The sequence below is a fragment of the Podarcis bocagei genome (genome assembly GCF_964188305.1).
Source record: "Podarcis bocagei genome assembly, chromosome: 2".
NCBI classification, from domain to species: domain Eukaryota; kingdom Metazoa; phylum Chordata; class Lepidosauria; order Squamata; family Lacertidae; genus Podarcis; species Podarcis bocagei.
In genome coordinates, this window is record NC_138126.1 from 14665150 (window position 1) to 14672936 (window position 7787).

A 7787-nucleotide genomic window follows, 5' to 3' on the forward strand; every position below is an offset into this window, starting at 1 on the left:
AGTTGCTCAATTAAGAATGTAAGAAGAGTCTTCTGGATGAGGCCAGTGGCTCATCAGTCCAGCATCTCACGGTGGCCAACAAGATGGCTGTGGGAAGCCCGCAAGCAAGATTTGAACACAACAGCCCTCTCGCCTCCTGCAGTTTTCAGTATCTCTGCCTCTGATTGTAGAGGCAGATCATAGCCATTGTGGTTAGTAGCCATTGACACACTTCTCCCTGAATTTGTCCTAACCTCTTTTAAAGCCATCCAAGTTGGTGGCCTTCAGTTTGGGCTGTGTGAGCAAGTACTTTCTCTTATTTTTCTGGAATCGTCCAACATTCAGTTTCATTCAGTTAAAGTTGATTTGGCGCTCTTGTGGAACAACCCAACCCACAAAACCCAATTCAGACTCTTTTGTGATAAGGAAAGTGATGATAAAGTGCCCTGGGCAGTCTAGGATAACACTCGCTCGATGCAGCGTCACCTAACTGACCCACAAACTTTGTGTAAACAAATTGGGTTGAATGTTCAATAAACAGGCTCTCTCGAAGCAACCTGAAGGCTCAGGTGTAGTTGCTATGCAAGTGCCAGTGGTTTGGTCAGGGCTGGCCTACCCATGAGGCAAGGTGACCCTCAGGCAGCAGGGCCCACCAAGGCAGCTCATTCTGTTGTCAATCTATCTTCTCAGCTTGTTCCTGTTGTAGATCTTCACTGACCCCCGCCTTTTGCTGGTGGGGAAGGGAGTGCCATTTTGGGGTCCACGTCAGGTGCCTGCTCTGGGTTTGGCTATGAACTGTAAGTGGGGTTAACATTTAAACTAAACACAAAGCATGTTGGGGGGTAACACTGAAGTCACTCCTCCCTCATCTCATCTCATCTCATCTCATCTCATCTCATCTCACTGCACTCTGATCCTTTAAAGTGTTTTGCCCAGCCTGGCTGGCTTCCAAGTATCAGAGCTAGGCTGGGTACAGGGCCGGCCCTACCACTTGGCAGATTCAGAGCAGGGAACATGTGGCCCTCCAGATGCTGTTGGACTCCAAACTCCCATAATCCTTGAGCACTGGTCCTGCTAGCTAGGGATGATGGGAGTTGTAGTTCAACAATATCTAGGGACCCAAGATTGAAAAAGGCTGATACAGAGCAAGGCAGAGGATGGCGTTGTGCAATGACCGCTCCACGCTTAAAACGGGGGGCGCCCTTTGCGTGGACGCGCACAGCCCCTGGATCTGGAGCGGCTCCAACAGCATAGGCTTGGCTTTGCCTTCCCTCAGGTGGGATACCTGGAGGTCTCCGCCTACCTCAGTCAGTTGTCCAATCCCACCTGGGGGAAGCGTTGCCAAGGAGACCAGGCCAGGTAGGGGAGGGATTACCTGCCCACACAATAGAGGGAGGATCTTACCTGGGAATCCTCACTTGGCTCCAGAGCTTCTCCCACCCTACCCACCCTCAGTTAATGTCTTATTTGCAGGTTAACTTTTCTTCACAGGTTTTGCAGGTTAACTTTTCTTCACAGGTATGCGGGCGCTGCTACGTTAAGGTCGCTGTTAAAGGGCCGGAAAGGAATTTCCCTGCATTGGCAGGTTTCGCCTTTCCCGTAGCAAAACGTCACAACTTTGGCGGTATCAGGCCTTGGGCGGAATCCTTTAGTCCATCTTCCTCTTTGTGGCGGCGATATCAGGGTTCCCCGTTAAAGGGGTTTATGAAGGGAGGCTTTGGCCGTACGCCGAAAGGTCATCATTGCTCTCCCCTGCGGCGGCGGCATAACGGGGGCGGCTATCTCTGCTTGAACATATGTTCTCCAGAGCCGGCCCATCCCCCCCACTGGATAACCCTGATGCTCCCTAGGTCCCCGGCTGGGGACTGGGGAGGGAGAACGCCCAATGCCTGAGCCAAGGTCTACCCACATTTGAAATTTAATAAAGTTGTGGCCAATTTAATCCCATAGCACGTTGTCTTGAGTTGTTATTTCACATGACGGGGGGGACCGCGCGGGATCTGGGGACTCCGCCTGTCCACGCAAAGGTGGCAATGAGGAATTTATTCCCGATGCAAACAGCACCTGGAGAAGAAGGATTTCAGGGAATCGGGGAAGGGAAAGCTGACTGCAGCCTTGATAATTAGCAGCTCTCAGATGCTGTGATTAGCATTTTTAGAAAATGAAACTGCAAAGTTGAAATCACACACTGTCTGAAACCTTGGCAAGTTGTTGCTGTCAGTCAGTGTTGACAGTACATAGGTGGCCCATTGATCAGACACAGTATAAGGTAACTTGCTACACCTTATGTTGAACAAACTATGTTCCTCATTCTCCCACTGCCTTTGTCAAAATTGGATTTCCTGTGGCTGCTTTCTGGGGGGGGGGGTAAAGGTCAGGAATTCTGATCACAGATCTCCAGTAAGGCATCTGTTTTTGTTATTATTAATGACATTGATATCCTGCCTTTCTCTCAAGCAACCAAAGGCAGCATATGTAGTTTTCTTCCCTCACTTTCTTTTTATCCTCACCACAATCTTGTGAGGTAGGTTAGTTTGAGAGAGAGGCTGGCTCAGCCAGGTGGGTATTTGAACCCAGATCTACCCAGTGCTGGTACTGAGACTCTGACCACTACAACACATTGGCTTTTTAGCCTTAAAAACTTTAAATACGGAGAAGTAGATTGTAGCATCAGTCTGGGATTTCGAAAGGGCCTGGTGCTATTTAACTTGATCACAAACTATTTGGACTCCAGGATGAGCAAAAAGGTAGCCAGATTTTAAGAACAACACGCAAGTAAGTATTCAGGATCCTGAAATCCCCAAAGCAGACTGCGAAGAAAAGCTCCCTCAGAGATCTCTCCAAATTGGACAAACTACCAGCAGAATAGCAGAAGAGGTTCAGTTGTAAACAAGTGAGGAGGGATTCCCGTTGGGACAAAAGCGTAAAAAATAGTAAAAAACTTCACAGGTGTTAATCCAAACTGGCTGCAATCTTGGGGTGTGTGTCTGTGAATGTCACAGTGGAAAATTCAGCTCAGCGTGCTGTGATCTGTGGAAAAAGGGCAATTCTTAGCGAAAGGGACTTAAACAAATCGCACAGCAGACCTCATCAGGCTGTTGTTACGTAAAGCTATCATGTGGCCACGCTGAGAACAGTCTGTGCAGTTCTGGTCTCCCCAGGTCCAAAATGATATCATTACGTTGGAGCAGCTACAGCAACGTGATCGAGGCGATGGGAGTACCTTTATTGGTGCAGTTAGGTAATTTTAGACCGATTCCCCCTCTCAATGGCCCTGTGCATTATTACTTCACTCTGTTCACATTTTGGTAAGCCAGCCCCACTGCATTTGGGGGTGCCCTCCCACCCATTTTGCCGAGGGGCAAAATCTGCCCCAGTCTTTATCCTGACACTGACCATCTTCTGGATGAGCAAGGAAGCTGCAACTTTTTTAGCTCAGCAAAAAAGAGGGATGGGGGGGGGGAGAGAGATGACTAATGAGATAATGAACATGAACAATGTTTACTGAATTAGGAACAGTGTGGAGAGAGTGAAGAGAGAGAGCTTTTTTAAACAAAAAACAAAAAAAAACTCGCTCCTTCTCTAGTAAGACCAGAACATGGTGCCGCCGGCCAGCGAAAATTCTTTGGCAACAGATTGTTTAGGATGGACAAGAGGAAATTCTTTTTCATGCGATGCGTAATTAACGGGTGGAATTAACTCTGACAAGATGCGGTGACGTTACTAGCTCGGATGGCTCTTGAAAAAAAGAAGAGAGATGCATTAGTCAAGTTTGTTGAGGGTTATCGGGTGCTTTCATCAATCTCCCTGATAAAGGGCAAAGGGCCTCTGAGGCTGAAACAAGACAAGATGTAAATGTCCTACAAATTTTTATTTTATTTTTTTAAAAAAGTTAATAGAAGCCACTGGGAAGGTGGGAGGATGAGGGAGACCAATCAGCTTGGGACTGCTATGCTGGAGGTGGGATTTAACCCATCTTTTCCTTCTATATATATTGTGCCAATTGGATTATCCATCTGTTCTCTTTGTGTTCTGATTTCTCCTGAGATTGCCCAGTTAGATGTTACTGTCCCCAAGATGGAGGACCCAGTTTTTATCTCTGTTTCAGTGCCATGGGACACCATATTGAATCAAGATGGCCAACCGAAATGTTCCAAAGTGCATTAATTTGGATGCCTCTGAAGATATCGTTGGGTGTGTCAGTTCCCAAGTGCGAGGTTCATGTTTTGGACTGTGTTTGGATGACGTCGGATGCCATTTTGAATCAAGATGATAGACTGAAACAGTCCAAACTGCAGTTATTTTGATGCTTCTGAAGAAATAGTTGCCCAATTTGAAGGCACTGAGCACACAGGAAAAGGGGCAGAAGCTGACTTGTATAATAAGAAGTCCAATTTAGGGAGCATAGCTCATCAAAGCCAGATGCCAAGAATGTCATATCCAGGGAGAGACAAAAGCAGACATATTATGCCAACTTCATAATAAATATTATTATATAGTTGGCATAATATACCAAACCTTCCAGGCCTGGAATGTCAGTATTGCTTTGCTTTAGTCAAGATATTATATTAAAAGGCAGCCATGTTTCTAAACAGGATCTTATGTAACTAGGATTCATGACATTGTTCATAACTGTCAAATGCTGGAACCTTTTATTATACATCTATGAAAACTGTTAGGTTGTGGGTGAACATATCAGACGACACAGCAATTCTTCAAACAGCTCTTGTTTATTCACAGGCCAGAACAGAACTGAACTGAAGGGTTCAGCCAGCCTGCTTATATAGAGCTCCACTACAACGCAACTGTAACAACTTTCTGTAACTATCCAATCACTGAATGTCACTTTCGATCCCTTATTTGCATATGTGGACCTGAGTGAAAACTATCTACAGTATCCCCCTGCTGGCCCAGGGTGAGCACTTCAGTACATAACAAAAACCAATCCAAATATATATATTCTGGAAGTTTCTCCTTATATTATCAAGCCATGCTACTAGAAATGCAGATTTAATGCTTGCCCTGAAGTGTGCAGTTTGCAAGTCAACAGTTCTCACATGCAACCCAGACACGCTTTGGGGAATCTTTCAGTGCTGAAACCTGGGTGTGCCCTGCAAACAACACTTTATGGATGTTGGCTGAAGTGAGGAGGAACCAGTGGTGAAGGAAGGAAGGGGTGAAGGAAGGAAGATGGACATTGTCCTGGGAAAGGAGGAGAAATGTGGTTCCATTTGCATCTAAAGGGGAACCTCCCCTTTAAATTATAATTCTTCTTACTTAATGCACAACATATAATTCAATCATAGAATCATAGAATTGCAGAGTTGGAGGGGAGCACAAAGAAATAAAGGGGGAACCAATACAGTTGAATTAAAATTAAACATATACACATACGTAGCGGAAAGACCAGCTCCTTCCCTGCAGACCCTTTCGGGTGCTAAGATTGGACATTTCTCTTCCCTCAGATACTCAGGGGGTGGCAACCTTGGGCAGGGCCTTCTCTGTGGCAGCCCCTAAGTTGTGGAACTCCTTCCCCACAGAGGTGAATCTGGCACCTTCATTATACAACTTCTGGGGGATGCTGAAGACACACCTTTTTACCTTTGCTTTTGACACCTGAGGTGTATATTTTTGAGATGCACCTTATTTTTGCGATTGTAAGTTGTTTTAAACAGTTTTTTTTTAATATTGCGGTTTAATACAGTGGTACCTCGGGTTACAGACGCTTCAGGTTACAGACTCCACTAACCCAGAAATAGTACCTCAGGTTAAGAACTTTGCTTCAGGATGAGAACAGAAATTGTGCAGCGGTGGCGTGGCAGCAGCAGGAGGCCCCATTAGCTAAAGTAGTACCTCAGGTTAAGAACAGTTTCAGGTTAAGAACGGACCTCCAGAACGAATTAAGTTCTTAACCTGAGGTGCCACTGTATTGTAACCCATTCTGGGATGCTAGTTTGAAGGGTCTGTCAACAGCAACAGATAATTTGGATCATTTTCTTCACAATCTCCCCCAGTTCCGGAATCTCAGGACAAAAATGGATCTGAAGCAGGGGGGCACATGCCTCCTATCCCCTATAACGAGAACTGCCAAATTCCCCCACCTCAGATTTACCACATGTTGAGAATCAGACCATAAGAACTATTCCAGCAATCAACAAGCTTGGACCAATTTTCAGTAAACCCAATAAATTCTATAATCCTAGTCTACCTAATAAATGTCAGGGCTTCCCTTTCTGCGATGTCCCATACTTCACCCCAGACATTCTCTCCAATCTGGGGTCGTATTTAGCTTCCAGTTTCTGGTGCAGACTATCTTTGCAGCTGCCAATAGGTCCGCGAAACGATTCCGGAACACAGACGCACACACCCTGCCCTTGCCCTCCTCGAGGCAGTAAAAGGTCTCCAAGTCCGTCACGCTAGCTTTAGCATCATCTAGAGACGCACACCACAATGCTGTGAAAAGCTTTGTCACAATGTCACAATGTCACAATGCTGTGAAAAGCTTCGCCTGCTGATTCCTGGATATTGAACTAGAAGTTGCTTGGGACTTTTAGTTTCGGGAAAAGGTGAGGAAGAAGTAACATGATAGAAGTTTATAAAATAATGTACCATATTTTTTGCTCTATAAGACGCACCAGACCACAAGACGCACCTAGTTTTTGGAGGAGGAAAACAAGAAAAAAAATATTCTGAATCTCAGAAGCCAGAACAGCAAGAGGGATCGCTGTGCAGTGAAAGCAGCAATCCCTCTTGCTGTTCTGGCTTCTGGGATAGCTGCGCAGCCTGCATTCACTCCATAAGACGCAGACACATTTCCCCTTACTTTTTAGGAGGGGAAAAGTGAGTCTTATAGAGCAAAAAATATGGTATGTCACGGAGAGAGTGGACAGAGATATGGCAGCTGGGATAGCTCAGTCTGTAGAGCATGAGACTCTTAATCTCAGGGTTGTGGGTTCGACCCCAATGTTGGGCAAAAGATTCCTGCATTGCGGGGGGTTGGTCTAAATGACCCTCGTGGTCCCTTCCCCCTCTATAATTCTTTGATTTTATGTTCCTCTCTTAATAACACTAAAGCTCTTTGACATTCAGAAGCTGAATGTTGGAAGATTCAGGACAGTCCTTCTTCACACAGAGCAGAGTTAGACTGTGGAACTCCCTCCCACAGGAGGCCACCAACTTGGACGGCTTTAAAAGAGGATTGGACAATTTCATGGAGGAGAGGGCTATCAAAATGGTTACTAGCCATAATGGCGATGTTCTGCCTCCACGATTGGAGGCAGCGGTGCTTCTGAATGCCATTTGCTGGAAAGCACAAGAGGGGAGAGGGATCGCATGCTCGGATCCTGATTTCAGGTTCCCCACAAGCATTTGGTTGGCCACTGTGAGAACAAGATGCTGGACTAAGTGGGCCTTTGGCCTCATCCAACTGGGCCTTTCTTATTTTCCTATCAGAAGTGGTAATTGCAAATTGTTTCCTCCTCATACAGCTCCCCTATCACTACCAGGGAAGGGTGAATATGGGAGTCTTGATTCTCCCCATTTCTCATTTTCTTCAGTCTTCAGTTAGCCACATTTCCACATCAGTTTGCATTTTTTTAAATAAAAACATTCCCTCATTCATCAGCATTTGGGTGTGAATTTCCCCTACACCTTTTTGTACGCCCTTTCCCCGTAACGTATGCATTTTTTTGCAAAGCAATTTCCCCATATAGGATGCTCTTTAATGTTGCTCTCAGCCATGTGTACCTATTTCTGCACACTTCACGCTCGTACAGTGGTACCTCGGGTTACAGACGCTTCAGGTTACA